At 42.9% G+C, this 20,981-nt stretch overlaps 1 protein-coding gene across 3 annotated transcripts in view; it reads left to right on the top strand.

Moving 5' to 3' along the window:
- The first annotated feature begins 294 nt into the window (after positions 1-294).
- Positions 295-20,981, top strand: part of CNTN6 (contactin 6) — a 129,946-nt gene continuing 109,259 nt past the window's right edge. For 2 of the 3 annotated variants that reach the window (XM_085590276.1, XM_021529017.3), the window contains exon 1: positions 295-614. The gene's annotated coding sequence lies outside the window, so the exon portion shown is untranslated. The remainder of the gene's footprint in view (positions 615-20,981) is intronic. The other variant, XM_085590277.1, reaches the window with a different exon arrangement.

The following is a 20,981-nucleotide window of genomic DNA, read 5'->3' as shown; positions in this document are numbered from 1 at the left end:
CTGGGATGTGATTGAAGGGACAGCTCCCACCCCACGGGCTGAACCTTCCAGAGCTCAGGACACGGCTGTGGGGACCAGGACCAAACAAAACTATTCCCACTCCTGTTCCAAGCCCAAGCCCATGCAGTGACCCAGTTTTTGAGGAGAGAGGTTTGTGATTACCTGACAGGAGCTCATATTTGTACGAGAGGAGCAGCAAGAGCACATTTAATCTTTCATGCTCCGCTCTGACAGCTGCGCTTTCGCTCGCTCAGCTTTCTTGAAGGATGAGCCGGGCAGGGCTGATTTTTCCACATCCCGAATTTCCAGACAGGGATATGCACAAGCTGTAGGAGCTGTTTGTCTGATTGAGGCGCCAATTGTGCGGGTTCTGGCTTGGAGCAGCGTGGGGAAGGCAGCGCATTTCACGCTTAATACCGGGGAAGAGACACACGCAATGCTCAGCGGATAAAAGGCTCGTGGTCCCAGCTGGGAAAACAGTTCCATTATCTCCCAGCTGCACAGACCTTCCACACGGCTCCGTTCTGCCTGGCTGAACAGCCTGCCTGCTTGAGAGCTCCCCACAGTCCTGCAGGAAATTGTAGAGATCCTGAGACCCCTCGCTGCTCGGAGCTGTGAGTACAGAACCGCGCTGGCTGCTGCGGTGTGGACGATGCTGGGCTTGTTGGGATTTTATCCTTCCTCGATCATTTTCATTTGCAGAAGGGGGAGAGAAAGGGGGAAAACTCGCTGCTTTATTTCTCCTGCGTGGCTGTAAATGGCTGATGCTCCAAACGTGTGCGGTCTGGGCAGAAAAGGAGGTGTGGGATGAATTTGTATGCGTGTGAGGGTTGAGGCAAGCAGAGCCCAGGCTGTGCTGGCCACGGGCACCACAGGTGCATCACCGAGGAGATCACAGCTCCGTGCTGCAGTGAAACGGGCAGCACGGAGCATGACAGTGCTAATTCTGGCACTTCCAGACGACTTTCTGCAGCACGTCAAAGGCTGAAGTGGGTAATGAGAGCCTAACCTCATTTCTGCCAGCTGAAGGTGGAAAAGCAATAAACGTAAATTTGCAGGAAAATGTAGGTAAGTCCTAAAAAGAAAGTTTTTCCCTGTTGCTCGTTTGAGTCATCAGAGGAAAATATAAAGCAAGTTCACAGCTTTGGTACCCAAAGACCTGCAGGAGTGTTAGTTTGGATATTGTTATTTATTTACACTGCATGACACAGCTTTAAATGATGTGATACTTTATCAAAAGTTTGGAAAGTCTGCTTCCAGAAGCAAGTGCCTGACTAGAGCTTTTTGTTAAATCAGATATTCCCATGGTGCTTTTGGGGTGAATCCTTGGATTCAGACAGTTGTTGCATGTGGAAATGGGCTCCTCCAGCAGCTTTTGCAGGAGCAGGATGCTCCAAGCTGACAATTTCCTGCAGCACTTATGGAGCTGAATGAACAAGCAAGATGCAAACACTCTGTAAATAACACTTACTTGTCCTTTTACCAGCCCTGCAACCCTTTGCAGATAAATATTGCGAGTCAAAATCCAAATATTTACTCCTCTGAAGTAGCATTTCCACCTCCCCTGTTATTTTTCTCCCCCAAAGACAGGAGACTTGTGACTTCCACACAAAGTCCTGAAACTTCAGAGATTTTTTCTGTGTGCCACTAAACCCTGCAGTGTTTGCAATTCCAGGCACCACATCCCCACAAATAACCCATCTCCATCAGCCAGCTTTGCCTGTGGTGCTCCAGAGGCACTGTGTCAGTGTTTCACATTCCACAAGTCTCTGCTTCGTAGGTTTTATGACACTAAAAAGTCCCAAATCAGTACCTCTATGAAGTTAGCAACAACCATAGATCACATTTTATCGTGTAAAAAAAGAAAAATAAAAAATCCCCAATGTTTGCAGCTGTGGTTTTCAGATGCTGGTGAGGTACTGCTGGCCATGGATTACAAGTTTTACCTTTCATGCTGAGGATAAAATTATAAATAATCCATAACCACCTAAGTGCTTTAAATCAAGCAGGAGCCATGTCTCCTTTCCTTTGCTTCCAGCTTTATGACCACTATTAAAAAGGTTTGTGGTGCATAATAAGCTACCCTAAAATTAATTTCTTGCCATTGGAGCAAGTATTTCCCTCACAGAACAAGGTACCAGTGTGCCCAAGGGGCCTTAAAACATGAAGTTGGGTGGTTCAAAGCACTATTTGTGTTTGAACTGAGAATTTTCACTAGAAGATATTTTGTGAGTACGTGGGAAGAGATCAGCTCTACGAAACAGCATCAAATTTTTATTTCCCTCCCCAAAACTGTGTTAGCTGCATGTTACTGCAGTATTCCTTCTGTGAAAAACTGAGTTTATTGCAGAAGATTGCCACAGATTGGCCTCTGCTCACCTTCCTCAGGGACACAAAAAACATCCAAATGGTGCCCTGCTTGTCCCCAGCCTCTCACACTGTCTCTGGAGCAGGGGAGGCCCTTGCAGAGGAGGAAAACCAGCAAATCTGGCCCAAAAAATCATTTATTCCTTCTTCCCAAGGGCTGCACTCAGAGCTGGCCATAACTCTGTGCTTGGGCAAGTTCAAAGCTTCGTCTGTCTCCAGGAGAAATGGAGACACAAAGAAATTCAGGCCCAGTTTTACAGCTACAACTCCCTGCGTGGCAAAAACCATCCCTGGGACACACAAAAAACCCCAGACACAGCAGAATTTAGGTGATTGGGTGACCTTATTTTCATCCAAAACAACCAGGCTTCACAAGTCTCTTATTTACACAAAGGTTTTCAGCAAGTGCAGAATATGCAAGGAAAAAATAAAGAACTTGAAAAGGGAACAAAGCATCTTCAAGTTCCCTAATCACAGTAAAACAGAACAACCCAAATAAAAATAGATCCGGGCACTGTACTTAAAAATTCCCCATGTTTGGGGGAAAAAACCACACACAGGTGTGAGAGAGAGAATCAGAGGTATGGAAACCCTACTTGGAGCTAGGAAAGTGCTAAACACACCAGGTCAGCACAGAGCAGAGAGCCAGCAAGACATTTCTGCACAAAAATCCCTCACGGGGACTTAAACTCCTCAGTTTCAGAGGCTGGAGGAGAAGCAGTGAGGAAAAGCTGGAATTTTTCCATACCTTGCTGCCCTCAGCTCTGTCTCCTCTCCTCCAAGAGGCTCCTGGTGCAGAACCTCCGGCTGTGGCTTTTCCTGGTGGATGAGGAGCAGCTGCTCAGCACTTCCTGCTGCTTTTATTCTCCAGGGCACACGGGCTTCTTCCCAAATTTTTGAGGAAAAATGATTGATCTGTCTTAATTCAGCCTTCCAGTGCCTGAAGGGGCTCCAGGAGAGCTGGAGAGGGACTGGGGATGGAGGGACAGGGCACAGGGAATGGCTCCCACTGCCAGAGGGTGGGGATGGATGGGATTTTGGGATGGAATTGTTCCCTGGGAGGGTGGGGAGGGGTTGGGATGGAATTCCCAGAGCAGCTGGGGCTGCTGGCAGTACCCAAGGCCAGGTTGGACACTGGGGTTTGGAGCAGCCTGGGACAGTGGGAGGTGTCCCTGCCCATGGGGATGAGCTTTAAGGTCCCTTCCAAGCCAAGAAATTTCATTATTTGATATCTTTATTCATTTTGGTGGTTTTTGTGTTCTGGGTTTCCTGCAAGAGTTCAAACTCCAGAGCACACAGCGCTGAGGGGAGCACTGAGAGGGAGGTGTGGGGAGGAAGGAGCTGGGGAGAAGAAGAATAATTTCCCTCAGAACCTCAGATGTATTTTTAGCCCATAAAGACCAGAAGGAATGGACCAAGTGAGTCAGAAAGGCAGTTTGTTTTATTAAAATTCCTGACAGCATCTGCTGTAATGCTCTTGTTAAAAAGAGATGGAAAACATCAGAAAGATGAGAGAAGCTGTGTTCTGTCCTTGCTCTTTACACAACATAATAATATGGAAAGGAGTTGAATTGGTTTCCCGGTAACTGGTTTTATTGGCTGTATCCAAACACAAGTGACCCAGGTACAAAAAGACCCTCCCCAGGGTCTCTGTCCTCCACCAGAGGCAGCTCAAACAAATAAAAATATTCTGCCTACTTTTCCTACAATAAATCCTTCCTTCTCTTCAGGACACCCTGATGCGATCACCAATAAGATCCATTTTTTAAATGAGATTCTTCAGAAAAAATATAAATGCTTTATATTTAGTAATGAATTCAGATTTCCCATGGCTGCAACCGAAGCATGAGGATCCCAAATCCCTCTTTGTGATGCCTGCAAGGAATCTTTTATTAAAATTCTCTTATTAAACTTATCTCTTATGAAATGAGGGAAGAGTGGCTGAAAAACGAGGATCTTCTGCTGTAAAAAGGAGTTTAAATATCAAGTGTGTACCTTTGAGCAGCACCTGATTTTAATCCCCATCCCTGTGATTCTCACTGGGAAGGTAGAACCTGGCTGGGATGAAGTTCTGCACCAAGTTTCTCACTGAAATGAATGAATTTTCAGATATTTAGTGATTATTTCTGCATCATAAACACCTTTTCCACTGCCTGTAGGGTCTGGACATCAGGAATGGGCTTGCCTGGATCACAAAATGCTTGGCACTGTTCCTGAAACCCTGGTACACTTCAACAATTCAAATCCATTTCTCCCAGACGTTCCCTGAGCGAGTTTGGTGTGTGCAGAACACGAGTGGTGCCTTTGGTGAGGGAAATGGGGATTAAAAGCACAGAAGTTTCTGCAACTTCATCTCTTCCAGCAGTTTCTGATAATCCTACCATGAAATTACAAAAGCAGCGGGACCAGAGCAAACCTCCCTGGAAATTGTACTCCCTCCATTTGTAAAGGAAGCCAGATAAGGTGGAGATTTTTATCAGCTAAATGAGAGAGCTGTGTCACATGGGCTCCCCAGTGTCCCACCCCTCAGCTGAAAACCTCAGCCAGGACAGGATTTGTGCTGTGGATCCGTGAATCCCTGCCTTTCCCAGGCTGTTGCAGCTTCCAAGGAGTTTGTCCTTGAGGCAAGGAAAGCAAAACAAAAGCAAAATTCTCCACAGAGTCACACTGGGCACCCACACTGTGACCTCCAGCAGAGGTGTTGATTTTCCCTGGTGCCTCAGTTTCCCTCCTGTCAGAATCTGTGGTATTGATGATTCTGAGATTGTAAAAGTCTCTGTCTGTCAGCCCCCTGCCAAAGCAGAAGCCATAATTGGTCTGTGCTGGTTTCCAGGTTGTTTATTCTGTTGATCTCTCACATGTTCTGCTGCCCTGCCCAGCTCTGTCCTGCAGGGCAGCGTGTGGGGCTCTGCCCTCAGTGGGATGTGACAAACATTCAATACCAGAAACTCCCTGGGCTGCATTTACAAGAACGTGCCAATATCTGTCACCTACGTTGGACAGTGTGTCCCCAGCCTGAACCAACAGAAAAATGCCAACACCACAGTGAGACATGGAGGGCATGAAGAAGGAGAAAAAGGACAAGGCACACCCAATTTCCTCCATCCTGTCCCCTTTGGACCCCTCATCTAGAATCCTAAAATTTTACTTTTGCACCCGTGCCACACTTAATTATTACTGATATCAAACACTAAGAGCTGGTAATTGATCCTGTACGATTGAAAACTCTTTTCCATGGGCAGAGATCACAGCCAGTGTCTCTGGGGGCTCTGTCCAGGGAGGTTCCTGACCCCTGCCAGGGTACCAGACCTGCCAGGGCAGCCAGAGGGAAGCTCTGGACTCCCACATCCTCCTCTGATTTATCAGCTGGCAGCCACTCTTCCAGCTGCTCCTGATGCTTTAGAGGGGGATAACCCTGGCTGGTGACAGCTGGGAGCTGTTTTACCCATGGCACTGTCACTTGTCCCTGGTACTGCAGCATCCAGACTCTGCTCACACTGATCCATTCTGCTAATTTCCCTAATTTCCCCACTTAGCCCCAGATGGGTTTGTTTTCCTTCTGTAGATAATAGCAGAAAAGCTCTGCAGGCCCCAGAGAGGGAATTTCTCTCCCAGAAATTGTTTTGTCTGTTGGTTTAGAGGGAGCACTTGGGCTGCACAGCGGGTTAGAGGTTTTAACCCTGTTAAAGTCACTTAAACTGCCACCTTTCCCTCAGCACTGATATCATTAGTGCTGACACATTGCTGCAGCCTCTCCACAGAGGTCACCCAGCCCTTTCTGGAGCTATCACACAAAGCTAAAAGCCATAAATATTATATTTAACCCTCTCCTTTCCTGTGTTACTCCATAACCACTGGAGGTGCAGGTTTAATTTCTTCCCTGAACACACTCTGGGTGATTTATTCCACCAAATCCATCACTTAGGTTTGCATTTTCAGTACTGGCTCAATTTTCCTACCCCGAAATCCAAATAAACGACAATATTTGGTATAAAACTCTAATGCCTGGGCAGCTGCATTCCCATCTGTCTGTGAGGGGGCAGACTTGTCAGAGGGATCTTCTACTTACAAGGAAAATCCTTGTTTCCTATATCATTGGAATAGGAACTGTTTTTCATTAATTCCTTTGCAAAAGCCTGGGCTAAAGGTGTCTCTGCCCACACCAGGGGGTTGCAAAAAGATTATCTTTATCGTCTTTTCCAATCCAAAGAGTTCTGTGATTCTCTAAAAAAAAATTATGTAAAAAGAAACAAACAGGATCCTTTTTTTAAAGCAGAGAATTCTTGTAGAGCTGAATGTACTCTAAATATTTGCTGTTGCTGTTTAAGTACCAAGAAGATTTTGAGTAGGATAAAGTCAGGCTAAAATTTGTGCAAAATATTGTGCAAAATCACCTGTGGCAGGCTGGAGGTGTGAGGTGTGGTGAGGAAGGGTGAGGAGGTGGAACCCTGTCAGAACTCAAAATGTCCCTCAGACAATTTTGGAGGTTCCGAGCCCAGGTCAGAAGCATTTGAGACCCTGGCACAGCTGGAAACAGCTGTGATTTTGGATTTGAACCATGGAATGATTTACCAACCTTGCAGGGAGAACAAGAAGTCACAAAAGTTTAGATATTAGAGTAGAAGTAGTCACAAAGTAGAGGGAAGAATTTTTGAGTGCTGTACAGGGGGTTTTGGTTTTGTACATGGGGCTCAGAGGGTTTAAGATGGATTTGGGATTTGGGCCTGCCCTGTCCTCCCTCTTTCTCCTTCCTTACCTCCATGTTCTTGGTGATGTTGGCACTCACAGATTGGTTTAGAGTAGAAAAGCACCATTTAATATAGGTAATAGGTATTGGGAAAAACTGTAACCATGTAACACGTAATGTACCATATAAAAGATAGAAAATCACCATTTAATATAGGTAATAGGCATTGGGGAAAACTGCAAACATGTAACACGTAATGTACCATATAAAAGATAGAAAATCACCATTTAATATAGGTAATAGGCATTGGGAAAAACTGTAAACATGTAACACGTAATGTACCATATAAAAGAGAGCAGCAGCCCTGGGTGGGAGAGAAGAAGCAGTCGGGGTCAGAGAGGATGTCAGGGTGTGTGTGTGCCTCTGCCTGAGCTCTGAGCAAACCACAGCAGCCCCAGGAGAAAATCTTTTAGATAACTTGCAATAAACTGCCTTGAGACCAACACCAGAGACTGCTGAGCCTTTCTGTGGAAGCTCAGGCTGGAGGAGAGACTTTTCCAGCACACGGAGACACCCTGAGCCAGGGTGAGCTCCAGCAGAACCCCATCCCTGGATGTGTCCCAGGAAGGGCTGGAGGTGGCACTCAGTGCTCTGGGCTGGGGACACGGTGGGCTTTGGGCACAGGCCGACCTGGAGGATCTCAGAGGGCTTTTCCAAGCCCAGGGATCCTCCTGGGGTTCTGTGAAATGCCTCAGGTCTCACAGAGCCCTTCCTGTTCCCTGTGTACTGAGCACACAGACAGAGCTTTAATGCACCATTTGGCCACTTCTCCATCTTTTTTCCTGCCTGTTAATAGGATTATCCATCCCCTGTGCTGCTGCCATACCCCAAATATGGTGCCAGGGCTGCTCCATCCCCCCTCTGCTGCCCCTCTCCAGGTCTGATTCCATCTGAGACATCACCTCAGCTTTTACCCAGCTGCCTGGAGCAAAGGAGAATCCTGGCTTATGAACCTGCTCACAATTGCTGCACTTCCAGCCAGGAATAAACTGTTCTTAACCTAAATACTCCTCTGAGGACACTGAGCTTGGGGGAAGAAGAATAACTGTGCTGTATCTAGTGCAAGCAGGGATAAGTGAGCCTGGACACGCTGGATAAGTTGGGAAAGCAGCTGGAAAGAGAGGGGAGGGGAAGGAGAACAGTGGTGAACCCAGCTGAACAGTAATGACCACTTTAGACTGTAGTAAATGCAATGTTTGCAAATAAAACACAGCCTGTTGAAGCTACAAAGAATGAAAAGGCTGCCAAATGGAAGATTTGTCCAAAGGAAATCCTAAAAAATGCTTCAAGGAGAAGGGAAACTCCAGGGTGTGAAAAACCCTTCCATAGTGAGAGTGAGGTGGGGCTGTGGTTGGTGCTGGGCACCATGGGGAGCAGCACCCATGAAGAACTGATATGGCAAATAAAGAGTGATAAAATTGATAGAGCAAGGTGGGCAAAGCTCAGTGGAACAAGAGCTGGTGTGGAGTTCAATTTGAAGAAAAAACGTTTTTTCACTTTAATGCAAAATGCCCACTTAAGTTGAGCCAGGATCTACCACTGAATCTTAGAGAAATCCTGATAACAAGGGACTTCAGAGGTATTTTGGGATGCTCTGAGGAAAGCTGTGGGCAGTGCTATTTGGAATTACTCTGTACTTTAGGTATTTCAGCATTAATTGCACAGCTTTACTCAGAGATTACTCATTTTCAAGTTACTCTTACTGAAGGTGTTGAATAATGGATGATATTAAACTTTGGGTTAGGGATTCAGGGGATTGATTTAGAAGACATAGGTGAGACAGCCCCAAAATCAAACTTCTGTCAAAAATTAGCTGAATAAAAGTTACATTTGAAGTACAAGAACTGAGAAAAAAGCACCTTTCTCACTGATTCAGGCAAAATAAAAATGACTAAGCCTGTCACGATTTTACCTCTTTGTCTGGCTGACTTTCTCAGCAAGATTGATTCCAAATCCAGCTAAGCCCTGAAAGGAATTAGCAGGAAACTGCTTTGTTGGAGGATGCTGAGGGGGTGGATTGAGCGGCCAGGGAAGCAGCAGCAATACCCAGAAATAAAAGCCCAGCCCTGACTAACCTGTTGGGTTCACTGAGGTATGAGTACATCATAAAACCTCTCACTTGAATCCACAGAGGCAAAGCAAGACTTAGGGGGAACAAAAATTGTTGCCCTGATTGTTGAAAGTGTTAAGTTTTTTTATAGTTCTTTTGAAAGTTTTAAGGTTTTCATAAACTTCTTCAGCCTTCTGATAATGTTTACATGTTTCTACTGGAGTTCTCACACATGTTCATGTAAACAATTATTGTTTTGCAGTCTTCTTTGAAGGAGGAGAGAATTGATGGGCTGTTGGTTTGACCAGTGTGGCTGGAGAGGTGGCAATTCCATCCTCCAATCCACTGCCACTTTTAGAAGGTCAGAAATATATATATATATATATATATATATATATATTGTGAGGTCAGAAATAAAATTGGCTCTTTTTCTCTCTTGAACTCACTAAGCTTTCTCATTTTGTGTCCAACAGAGACACAAAAAAGCAGGTGGGAAAGTTTTGTGAGGTCATAAAATCAGAGAACACAGAGTGGGAGGAACCTCAGGGATGATCCAGTGCCACTCCTGCTCCCTGGGCAGAGCATCTCCCAGTGGATGATGGAATTTTATCAGTCAGGCAGTGACACTCACTGGCCCATGAACAGAAGATAATTAATAATTAATGGCCCATTAACAGCAGAGATCTCCTGGAGGGAGGATTGGTTGTGGAAGAGATAAAGAAAACTGCCCAATGAACAGCAGGGAACTGCCCCAGCTCTGACAGATGGGAATGGAATAAACACCCCCAGCTAGATCTTGCATTTCCAACCTAAGACCACCAGGCCACAGCCCGTGCAATTACCCACTCCAATATCAGTGTCTGGCTCTGTTGAGCTACAGCCCAGGCTGGGAATGGTTCCGAATAAATGAGCTGGGATGAAGGGTGTGACAGCTAACAAAGCATTTGTAATGGGCTATACTGCTATTAAATGCAAAGTAAAAAGGGGCACTAAAAGATGTGTAAAAATAATGAGAAATAAAGCTAAAATCTGTTTAGGCCGTGGTTGTAGTCCTGGCGTGAGAGACTGAAAATTAACCTCACTCTGCATAACTGCACTAAAATATCTGTAAAAATAATCAGAAATAAAGCTAAAATCTGTTTAGGCCATGGTTGTAGACCTGGCATGAGAGACTGAAAATTAACCTCGCTCTGCATAAATGCAGGAGGGTGTCAGGGAGGCTCTCAGGTCACTTCAGTGCTGTCACACTCAAGTTTTGGACCATTTGAAGGGTTGTTTCTCCTGTCACGGTGCAAATTTGGGTTACACCCAACTGCTGTACCTTTCACTGGCCATGGACAGGCAGCAAAAGGTGCAAGAGATGCCTCCAGGAAAGTCTCACTGCTTACATTCTTCAGAGGTGCTTCACTGTTAAAAAACCCCGTAATGGATGTTTCTGTTTTGTTTTCATTTCAGTGTTTTGGAGGAGCAGTAATGCTTTGGGTAAAATTCAAATCAATGCAAACCTCATAAGCCAATAAAAGTTTATAGATGGTTATCCAATATGTAATTTGTTACACAATTTCTCTGTGGCTTCTGTTTATTGAGACATAAAGATTTTGCTTTTTTTAAGGGAGGTTTTATGTGAGGAGGGCATAAGAAGGAATAACCTTTCATACCTATTGTGCCATAAACTAAATTACTCTTAACCCAAACCATTAATCTTGTGGTGGCAGCCTAATGAGACCAAAGGAAACAGAAACAAACTGCCTGGAATCTTCTTGAAGGGACAACTTTTATTTCCATCAAGCCTGTAGGTGCCCAGGTTGGCCACATGGATGTCACAGGTGATAATATCAGATAATATAATAAAAAGTAATCCAAGAAAATGATGAGGGTATAAAGCTTGGGACAGGGAAGGAATGTAGAGGAGATGTTAAGGTGTAGCTGCACATTCGGTTTATTTCCTGGCAGGAATTTCCTGCTGGATGTGAATAATGAAGGGAAGGGAAGGAAATCTGAGCAGCAGCCTGGGGGCTGCTCAAGTAGAGATCAGCATGGCTTTGGTGATTTGGTCAGGAGGGCTGGGAAAGCTCTCAGGAAGAATGATTCCCACCCCAGTGAGGAAATTCACTGCAATGCCTGGTGCTTACGACTAAGATGTTCTTTCTCTAATACAACTTTTCTCTCTGCAATATCCTTTGGCCTGCACACAACATCATTTTTCCTGGTGTAATTTCAAAGCAAAGGAGCAAAACTTGGGAGCAAATGCGACCTTTTTTTTTTATGTTTTATTTTTTGGAGCCAAACACGTAAACATAAAAAGAGCTTTTCCTTAGTAGGTCTTGCTTGAAGTATGAGTGCACTGACCTGGAGATACGCACAGAGTAAAAGCCAATTTGAGGCTGTCTCATAAGTTAAGTGAAGCTCCAGGTCTTTGGGAAGCTGATGTAAATCTTGCTGAATTCAGTGGGATGTGTTTCCCTTTCCCAGGACTGGACCAGCCCTTGCATGCTGTTTATTAGCCCCATTAATTCCTGGGTGATTTCCCCTCCACACAATGCAGCTGTGGCTGTGGAATTTGCCTGAGTAAAGGAATTGAAGTATTTGGTGATGAACTTGCACTCTGATGAGGACTGGTTTGCCTATTAAAGAAAGAAAAGCTAAAGGCAGTGGATCCCTTCAGCCCCTAAATTTGCTATTTCCCTTGAAGGATGACAGATTTTTGTGAGAGGAGCAGACCAAGAGAGGAATAGAAACAATCTGTGTGTTGCTTTTAGCGTAGAATTGGTGAAAAAAATGGATTTGTGTCATTATGAGGTAACAGCATTGTTTTATGTGTCAAGGGGAAAAGAGAATTAGTCCATTATTTAGATCAGCACCAGTAAATGGATGGTTTTAAGACTGAAAAGCGGGGCCATCTCCTTCTTATCATCTCCATTCAATCTCCTAAACTCTTGCTGAACCTGTAACAGAGCCTGGGCTGCGAGGGAGAGCGAGCCAAGGCTCAGAGTGACACAGAGTGACACCAGCAGGAGTTATTAGAGGAATTTATGAGCACAATCAGGCATGGGCATGACAAGAAGTTGGGGAAGAGCTGCAGTATCCCAGGAAACAATCTGCATTATTCAGAGCAGAACTCCAGGGAAGGTGTGATGAGCTTGACAAAGTGCAGACACTTCACTTCAGGATCCTCCTCAAAGTCTCTTCCTCAAAACCAGAAGCACTTTTAAGCCCATTAGAGACTAAACTCTATTTTGGGATTTTACCACTGCAGCTCCAAGGAAATGTGTTGAAACTCGTTGATGGATCATCTTTGCAGGGATGTGAGGCTGAAAATTAGTCTTTTACAATGTTTTCTTCTGCAGTTGTTGGGATGGCTTTGATAGTCCTGGGGAAGCAGCAGCTTGGGGCTGGCCATGGATCCAAATGGGGAAACAAAACTTCCTGAGAGCTTAAAGAAAGACTGGAAAAGGAAACTTCACTGTTAAATATTTTAGATCCTCATCCCATGGAAAGAGTCACCAGAGGGGAAGGAAAGATGGAACCATGGGGGTTTCACTGTGCAGGTTTACCAATGAAACTATTCCAAAGGATTTATTTTTTTCTTTTTTAATATATAGCCCAAATTCAGCAAAACACCTAAATCCATCTTTGCAGTTGATATGAGAGTGATCCTACAGCAAAGAATGCACCTGAAAATATATTAATTAGCAATTTCTGCTATGGAGCAGCCATTCCACAAAGCTGGCATTAGACAGACCCTGAAGCAGGGAGCTTAAATTCCAAAGACCCTTTAAATTCAATGTCTTCCTTGAACAAATTCTTATTTTAATCTGGAATATTTAGTGATAAATCGCCAGCCTCCAGTTTTGAAGGCAGTTTATTTTTGGCACCTTTAAAAAGGAAGGGGAAATTTGGGATGTTGAGTTGTTTTTGTTTTATTGATATGGAAAATGAAAGTGGGGCTTCTTGATAATGAATGCATTTGTGGATTTCTTGGGACAGAACATTTTTTTTTTCTTGTTCTAAATGTGGTGGTTTTGACTTAAAACAAAGGACAACCTTTGTAGAGGATTGGTGAAATCATGTGCCTTAGTAGAGACTCCAAAAGACAAAAATTGATTTTGCTAGAGGATAAAGGAATGATAAGATGAGGAAAGATCTCCTTTGCTGTGGAAAGACAGATTTTGATATTCTTCAATTCTGCTGAACCAACAAGTTTAAGAGTTTACAACAACAGTTTGATGCAGGAATGAAACCAGGGAAATTTCACTTTTTGTGCCCCCACAATGGCACAAAATGGATTAAGGATGCAGGAACTGCTTGGGAAGTACACAGAAATAGGATATAAAAGTGGAATGGAAAATACAGAGTTAGGGGATGAAAAGGGAGGGAGAACCATGTAAACATGGAATTTTCACCAGCTCCCTTTAATTGGCACGCACAAAACATCATTGAAACCCTCAGGATTTTTCCCTCTGGAGATTTCTCTGGTTAATTGTGAGTTTTCCCTGCTCTTTTCCTGGGTGCTCAGGACCCTGGTGGTGAGGGAATAATGGGAATAATTCCCCTGCACCCCGTGGTAATTTGGGCACATAATCAGTAAAATAACTTGCATCAGGACTTTGCCAAGTAAGTGCTCCTCAGAATAGCCTGGGGTGAGACAACAGTGGTTAATTCACTTTTTATTTTCTCTGTTATAACAGATTATTTGGCATTGTCTCCTCTCGATTGTTCTCTGTGATTACAGCAACACATTTTGGTACATAACATGAGTGGAAATGAAAACACTGAATAGAAGGGGACAAAAGAGGCTCCTGGAGAGCTGATGTTAAAAGGCAACAGGTGAAAATCCTGTTAGATTTCAGTGTACAGTTTAATGGATGAGGAAACAAAGCAGAAATGAAAAAGGAAGTTCTGCTTCTGAAAAAAAAAAAAAATGCACAGCCAGGAGAAATCTCTTGCTAAATATTTATATCCAGTCCTGGCCTTTCATGGCCCTTCACGTTTTTGAATTTTAGGATTGATTTATTTTAAATAACTGCATACATAAATAAGTGTATCCTAAATATACCTCTCTGTGTATTAGGAGACTCTGAGTAAAATTATTATTCTTATCATAAAACAGATAAATTTAAAGAGTTATTCTTCCAAATAGGTTTGGTCCTTGTTCCCAGCTGGTGCAAATTTGCAATTTTCCATGAAGGTCAGGGTTTTCCTACTCTCACCCTGGCATAAACCCTGTTTACCTGTTAAAAACCCAGAATGGCAAGTTCAAGTTCTTTAGTGTACCCAGGAAGGGAAAACTTTCCGAAATCCTGATTACTATTTCAGCTAACATTTTGCTTTTCTAACCTCTTCTGGGTTTGTAGCAATTGTCTGCTGCATATCCAGCAGATGCAAATGCATCAATCCCTGCATGTGTGCCTTGTTTGGAGTGCAGGGCCATTATCCAGGAATAAAATCAATTTCTAACAAATCATCTGCCATGTGCAAAGCAGGCCTCTAATAGTAATTAAAGTCATAAAATGGATTAATGTTGCTCTCTAGCTCTTTCTTTTACCCACTGGTAAAAACAGCTCATACATGAGTTCTAGGAAAGAGCACAAACTGCAGAAGAAATTAATTAATAAGCAACAAATAATCACAAATCAATTCATTTTAGGCCTAGGATTACATCATGATTTTCAAGCAACTTGATAAAATTAATTTATGGCATTTGACTTTGAAGTGACTTTGAGGGAATTTAGATGTTCATATGGAACTTGTAGCAAAAATAAAAACATATTTAATGTAGAAAAAGGGAAAAATAGATAAGTCTGTTTTAAATTCACCAAGACATTCTCTGTAATAAAATGAATCTCTGAAGTTGTACTTCTACATGTTCTTCTCCAATACACTCAAATACACAGCTCATAATCAAGTTTTCTTCTCAATTTGACAATTTAAATTAAAAAAAAAATAGTCTATAAGTTATTCTCTGACTTGAAACACAGCCATCTTCTCAAAATCAAAAGAGTGGCTAAAGTTGTTAAAGAAAGACATGGCTATTTATATTTATTAATCCTAATAACACGATAATTTTAATTGAGAGCAGTGAATTTCTGTTCACTCTGGGCAGGGAAGGTTTCCTGTTGGATTAAGTCTTTTTTTGACCCAGAGATGGTGCAACTGAGAGGTATTATAATAACTTTTATTCCATTTTCAGTCTCATGTGAAGGGTGAGACAATACAGGTGTTATAATTAATGTCATCACAATCAGGAGCCAATTATTTCCTAATTACAAAACATTGTAAGTGTTTCTGAGCCTATCAGCTTTAGCCACACCATGCTGTAGACGCCTTAAAGACAATAACCCAAAATTACCCCTCATGGCTCCTACTACAATACATCTTTCCTAGTTCTATGTCTCCAAAGTATCTAGTTTTATTTGAAAACTCTACAAATCCATTTCCCACACTTCCCCAGTTTCCAGTCCTTGTCCTTCCTCTTGGCTGGTGTGGAGCAGCACCCTCGGGGCATCCCCTTCACCCGCCCAGTGCTCTGGGATCCCTCTGCTCCTCCCTCTTGGATCACACAAACCCTTCTGGATTTTCCATGGGGGATCCTTTGGAGACTCCACCTTTGCGTCTTGGCTGCTGTTTAAAGGATTTCCTCCTCTTCCTCCTCTTCCTCTTCTCCTGCATTCCACCAGCATGCAGCTCTTGATCTGCAGCAGTAGAGGGAAATCATTTGTATTCCTCTTCCCATCTCCAGATAATCTTCAGACCTGTCTAGACATTAAAGCAATGTTTGCTGCACTGATTATTCCACTTGGCTGTATCCCCTATCTTAAAATACATAGATGATGCTGAATTAAGTCCAATTTCATCCAGAAACCAACTGATTATTTTCTTCCTTTTCCTCATTATCCAAGAGATTCTAAGTGATGGCAATAAACAGCAACAGCATCACCGAGGAGGAAGGGAATGGGAAGGATCCTCATTTCACACTCAATCATTTACTTGTTAAACAATATGCCTTGAAATTAACTTTCCCTCCTGACACCCCTGCATGCACAAATGCAAATAAAATGATTACAGCCTTCATCTTGGGCAAAAATAATGGTCATGGATGGTTCAGTTAAAGTCACCCTGGAGTTGCAGCCCTGATTGTTCCTATTTATATTGTTTAGAATTCCATCTAATCATGGTCTAAATCTGTGGCCACCCAGGTCAGGCCAGAACTAGTCCTGGCCACTTTATTTATTGCTGCACTGCAGTATGTGGCTATTCAAAATTCCAAATATTTCCTGACAGCTCTCGGGGGAAATCTACGGTTCATAATTTCCTTTCATGGTACTATTAATACTTCCTGACAGGCTGAAAGCCAGTTGTTAATAATCTGGAAGATTTCCAGGTTCTTGTCTAAAATTAGCTTCAGTTTCTCTTCTTTATTTTTTTTTTTTTTTTGGCAAATTTTAACCTCAATCCAGAAATTTCTGAGGCAGGAGTGGCAGGTGGATGCCCTGATCCTCCTTCTGCAGGTGTTTGGTCAAGCCTTGGACCTCGTGGTTCAAAAGAGCATTGCTCCAACTTCAAAACTCCAGGGATGTTTTGCTCAATTCCACACTCCCTTTGGGAAAAAAGTTTGGTGGGCTGGCGAGTTCTCTATGTCCAGTGGGCAAAGAAATTGCCTTTTTTTTTTTTTTTTTTTTTAAGGTGTTGTGAAGGCCACCAGCTTAAGAACCAGGTGTGTAAGAAGTGCAGCAGCAAAAATAATAAATAGTAAAGATGCTGTTTATTTGAAAGGAGAGCCCCATAAAGATATCACAATGCCTTTAATATGGATTTTAATAAAAAGATCTGGGATATTGAATGTGAAGAAGCAAAAGATTAAACTGAAAACACCCAATAAGAGCCTTTAGGGTGGCACAAATGAAAGCATTGCTGGGATATCAGGCTCAGAGAGAAACAACTGCTGCATGAGATCTTGAAAGAGATGAAGTCTTCAAAATATCATTGTAAAAGTTTATCAGCAATTCTTTTATTAACCTCCATATCTCTGAAGAAACCTGCACACTGTCTTCTGATGATATCCTCATTTTGATCCTCTTTTTACTGAAAAAATGGGAATTTTGCTGCTGACTTCAGTCAAAACCCAATCAATTTTTTTATCATTATTACACTGATAATATTTAGAAAGAAGTTTTTTTTAAGATTTTACTCATAGATATGAAATAGATATTAAACTTTTCACCTGGGAAGACCAATCTGTCCTCTTCATTTCCAGTGCTTGAGTATCATCAAGATCTGCAGGTTTAGTGTTTGTGAACATGTTAAAAGAAATGTGATAATTGGTTCAGAAGTGATATTGTCAGATTTGGAAAATTTAACACTTTCTGATCTCTTCAAAAACTTTATTTCTTTGTGTATTATATTGAAAATTGATCCACACTTACATTTCAGCCAGGCCTTGGAAGACTTATTATCAGATTTTTCCATCTCAATGTTGGCTCAGTAGTTGCTGCAGACTGTATTAAATGATTGGGAGAGAATCTTCTTATTGTTGGAAATTATCTTTATCATGAAAACTTCTAATTTATGATTCACATGGAAACCATTATTTTCTGTAGTTCCCAAAGATCTCTGAGGGCTGAACTGATGTTTTCATCCCACCAACACTTCCAGGGCAGATTTCACACAAGTGCTGGAGGTGCAGTCCCACATATTTAGGGATTAAAATGAGCAGCACTTTTTAAACCAAAGAATGAGCAATCAGCCCTTTCAGGCTGATGACTGGCATTGCATAGTGTATAAATTTTTAAAAAGAGTGTCAAAATACAGCTCCAAATGCGGTTGTGTTAGATAACTGCACCTGGGCTCAGCACGAGGGCTGGGATTGGGTGGTTCTCTGTTATATTCATTATCACTTAAAGCACTTTGCTGTTGAAAGACATTTTAATGCTGATTTGTCAACAGCACAGCCCACTGGGGTTTCCACCTTTCAGTTTTTGTATTTGGGTTAAGTACAGCAAATTCTCTCATCGGTTTTTGCCTGTTGAGAGAGGGTTATTTACAGCTGGGAATGCCCACACAGTGTTTGGCTACTGCACTGGACCTGTTCAGATACTCATGGAAGAATGGATGAATGAAAGAGAGGCACTCCCTGAGACCTTCCCAGCAGTTCCAGTGGGATCCTGAAGCCCTTGGACACGTTCTGCACTGCACTGATGGCAGAGGAGTTTCTCTTTTCCAGCATCCTGCTTTAAGCTCCCCAATTGTTGCTGTGAAGATAAAAAAAAAACAGGAAAAAAAATCAAAATCATTTTAAAGATGTTTAAATCCTGCTGTGTCTTATATTTGATGATTAAAGAATGTGTGAATCCTTACAAGGATGCCTAGAATCATGGAATGGTTTGGGTTGGAAGGGACCATAAACCTCCTCCAGTGCCTCCCCTACCATGGGCAGGGACACCTTGTGCAGGCTGCCCTAGAGCAGAGGCTGGGCAGAGTCACAGAATAAAGCAGGGATTTATTCAAGGATCTCCTCCATGGATCCACCTTGGGCAGCACCAGAGCCCAGCCAGGGCTGCACCCAAATGAACCAAAATGGTCCCAAAATGAACCCAAGATGAACCAAAATGGTCCCAAAATGCACGAGCGCTCCCGGGGCTCTCCCTGGGATCAGTTCTGCTCCATTGGCACCTTGGAGTTCATTGTCCCATTCCAGCTCCAGCCCATCAGTCCCACCCTGCTTGTTTTTCTCTCTCCAGCCCACGGTGTTTGTGCTCCTGGGCTGAGGTTTGGATCATTTGTCCTTGGTGCCCAGCTGGAGCAGGAATTGTTTTGTCTCCCTGCTCTGTGCAGAGCTCACCATCTCCTGATGTGAAGCTCAGAATTGCACACTAAAGCAGCACAGAATGTGAAAAATAGAAAAGCTAAACCTGAGCCTTCACTTCCACTGTCCCAGGCTGCTCCATACCCGTGTCCAACCTGGCCTTGGACAATTTCAGGGATGTTTATCCACAAATTCCCTGTGCCAGGGCCATTTCAGTGTTGGTGAATCCATTTGGGAAGGTGAGTGAGGCCTCATCAGAGAGCAAAATCCAGCCCATTTCTCCTCAAATATCTTTATTTGGGGAGTTTAAGACAGCAAAAGCCTCTGTAGTGTCCCACCAAGTAGGATCTCAATGTCACCTAAAACCCAACAAGCTGTTTGCTCGGAGTTAGGAAAATGTTTTGAAAACACAAGATTTAAACCCTCCCCGAAGGCTTTATGCGCTGAATTTGAATTGCAAATGAGCCACAATATTTTCAGTTTCCCTAGGAAAAGTAAGCAATAGCAGTCAGGAGTGAAAACCAAATGAAAATCCAAATCCTTTTGTGAAAGAGGAAAAACAAGAATGATCGGTATCGGAAACCTTTGTTAAATAGCACGGGGTGCTTTTCTCCCTCAAAATATGGTTCAATAATTCTAAATAAGCAGTGAGAACTCCAACAGCATACGTAAATCCTGCTGGAGCCTGGAAAAGTGGTCGCTTCTGCTCCTGCTCTGGTAGTTGCAAGTGTTTGCTATTCACTCTGTTATGGATATCTGGAAAATAGTCTGAGTGCAGAAAGCGCCTCAGGGATAAAAAGTTTGAAAAGAAAAATGTAGCTGTATATCATTGGCATTCATGAGAAAATTCACATTAGATGCCTTCGAATCAGGTGCTCAGGAGACAATAGAGAGATCAGGAGCAATGGTGTGCCAGGAATGCAAGCCTGGCTGGGACAGGCTGGGCTTCTTTCCTGGCACACGAGGAATACAAAAGTGTGCAAGGCCAAATTCAAAAGATAATAGAGATGTGTGGAAGCTGCTGGGAGGGAAAGATGAGGCTGCAGAATAAAAAGGCTGTGCATGCACTGCCTGGATTAGAGCTTTTCTCTCCACATTTCCATTCCTTTCTTCTTCCAGGCAGATCTCATTCCATAGGTGGTTACACCAATAAACCTGAGGTGAAGCTCCTCCACCAGCACCACTGTGGAATTTGGCCCCAAATCCCTCTTGTTACACTTTTATTTTTTTTTTTTTTCCCACCAGGTCAAAAAGCTGCTCTTTCTGCAAACACAGCTACATTTTGCCATGGGTAAAAATGTCAATTTGCTGGAATTTAGCTGAGAGCAAAATCTCATCATTCCCAGGGCCTGACAGGTTTTATTCCAGTTCAATGTCACATCACCACCTGAACCAACTTTTACTTGCATAAAACTTAACAGAAAATTGTGGCAGAAGTGGGAAATGGGGCCTATTTTCATTAAAATTCAGATAACACCAGAAGAGTGTTTTGTCTTTTGTCATTGATTTAGCTTTGTAAATCAAGACCAAATATTTGGTTTTGTTACTCAAAAAATAAGTGGTTGTTGAAATTAAGGGTCTTGAAAACCAAAGCCTCAGCACCAGGTTGGGCTCAGCAAAGAACAGGACAGTGGCACTTACATTAATGTGTTAAATGATGTCAGATTAGTTTAATTAATAAAGGAATACACAGCCTATTTCCTTCTAAATTGCAAGGAAAACATCTGTACAACTGCACCCTTCAGCCGCACAACAAGACAGCCTTTCCCTCCGTGTTTTAAGTGCCAAGTCAACACTCAAATCCCACTTTTAGACTGAATTTTTCAATATCCCAGATGTGCAGGAGGGAATGTTTGATGACAGCAATAGTTTTGTGTATTTTCTTTCCAATATTACCCAGAGTGTCTGCAAGGAGAAGCAGGAGCTGCACAACTCATCCACATTGCTGACCTGGGTATTTTATCCACCTTTTCCCATTTATTCATCTCCTGTCTATCTCTGTGTGTCCCACACAT

The sequence above is a fragment of the Lonchura striata genome, chromosome 12, assembly GCF_050655825.1.
Source record: "Lonchura striata isolate lonStrDom1 chromosome 12, ASM5065582v1, whole genome shotgun sequence".
Lineage (NCBI taxonomy): Eukaryota > Metazoa > Chordata > Aves > Passeriformes > Estrildidae > Lonchura > Lonchura striata.
The sequence above is the reverse complement of the archived record's forward strand: the minus strand, read 5'-3'. Positions and strand labels throughout refer to the sequence as shown.